This window comes from Sinocyclocheilus grahami, unplaced genomic scaffold, assembly GCF_001515645.1.
Source record: "Sinocyclocheilus grahami isolate Dianchi unplaced genomic scaffold, SAMN03320097.WGS_v1.1 scaffold2122.1, whole genome shotgun sequence".
NCBI lineage: Eukaryota > Metazoa > Chordata > Actinopteri > Cypriniformes > Cyprinidae > Sinocyclocheilus > Sinocyclocheilus grahami.
In genome coordinates this window covers 28,565-30,343 of record NW_015507301.1, presented here as the reverse complement: position 1 = coordinate 30,343, position 1,779 = coordinate 28,565, and the positions used below count along the sequence as shown (strand labels likewise).

The 1,779-nt window shown below is 35.9% G+C and overlaps 1 long non-coding RNA gene across 1 annotated transcript in view; it reads left to right on the top strand.

Annotated features, from left to right (window-relative positions):
- The window catches only part of LOC107574124 (uncharacterized), a 13,018-nt gene extending 12,942 nt beyond the window's left edge, over positions 1 to 76 (top strand). The window contains exon 3 of the long non-coding RNA XR_001607626.1: positions 67 to 76. This is a non-coding gene — a long non-coding RNA (uncharacterized lncRNA). The remainder of the gene's footprint in view (positions 1 to 66) is intronic.
- Positions 77 to 1,779: the final 1,703 nt, after the last annotated feature.

The window sequence follows — 1,779 nt, the reverse complement described above, 5'->3', positions numbered from 1 at the left end:
AGGACACAAATTTGTATAATAACATGGGTATGACACAGGTATTACAACGAGAAGGTGATTTATGAGGATATTTTCAGTGTCCCGGTAATTCAAAAGGCTTATAAATAATTCAGAATGAGTTTTTTTGAAAATCTGAAATAGCAGAAAGTCTCCTGTGAGGGGTAGGTTTAGGGGTAGGGTTGGTGTAGGGCAATAGAATATACGGTCTGTACAGTATAAAAACCATTACGCCTATGGAGAGTCCCCATAAACCATAAAAACAAACCTGTGTGTGTGTGTGTGTGGTTCTCACAGCTGTCAATCACGTCCCTCATGTGACCTATGACCTGTGACGGATGTGTTGACCTCTTACACACAACTCATTACATTTAAAAAAAAATTATGAACCAGTTTCAGCTGCATAAAGACAGTCACTACAGTTCAATATGAACTACTGTAAAAAAAATATACTTAAAAGGCATTTTCAAACCCTTTTCACTGCAAATGAACATGTGTAAATACATAAATTAACTATATATATATATTAAAATTAAATTAAATATTAAAATGCTTAAAATTATGTAAAATATATATAAATGGCAAGTTTTGACACTGCTCTCATTACAAATTCACTGTAAATAAAAATGTAAACATGAAAATGACATTAAATATTAAAACTTGTGAAAATATGCTTTCACTGTAAATATGTAAATATCATAATCTAAAAAGAACTACATTTAAGTGGAAATGACATTAAATACTAAAATACTTTAAAATGAGTCAAATATATTTAAACGAAAAAAACTACATGTAAATGTAAATAACATGAGGAAATAAATTGAACATCCATGTCAGGTTTCGTGAAGAGTTTCCTGTGCAGTGCTGAGAGAGTTAGTTTGCAGCTTAGCAACATTTGTTCATTAACATCACAAACATCTGAGCACGTGACATTTATTAGATAATAAAGCACATTTGGAGGAAAGCTTCATGCTTTATTCACACAGTTTGACTGTCAGCTGTGAGACGCAGCATGGTGGACAGATACAGTGAGGAAGAGGAGGATGATGAAGGCTGATCCTCATTCCTCCAGCTCACCCAGAAGCCCCCCCCACCGGGGTCAACCGCAGGTCAGCGAGGGGCGCGAGAACTGAAACACACGAACCAGCGTTAACCTGCAGCTTAATTAGCATAAAGAGGAAGTGAGTGATTTTGACCTAACATCATATTCTCATATTCATAACAGCGGTTTACAGCTGCTATTAACATCGGTCCCTGTTTATATATATTTTAATACTTGTATAATAATAATTACATTCTGTAAATAAATGTTCAATTTCAATAATTTATGTACATCTGGTGTGCAGCAATTTTGCTATCATTAAATTTGTTTAATAATTTCTAAGTTAATGTACAAACCCAATTCCAAAAAAGTTGGGACAAGTAGCAATAAGAGGCCGGAAAAGTAAAATGTACATATAAGGAACAGCTGGAGTACCAATTTGCAACTTATTAGGTCAACTGGCAACAATAAAAAGAGCCTCTCAGAGTGGCAGTGTCTCTCAGAAGTCAAGATGGGCAGAGGATCACCAATTCCCCCAATGCTGCGGCGAAAAATAGTGGAGCAATATCAGAAAGGAGTTTCTCAGAGAAAAATTGCAAAGAGTTTGAAGTTATCATCATCTACAGTGCATAACATCATCCAAAGATTCAGAGAATCTGGAACAATCTCTGTGCGTAAGGGTCAAGGCCGGAAAACCATACTGGATGCCCGTGATCTTCGGCCCTTAGACGGCACTGCAT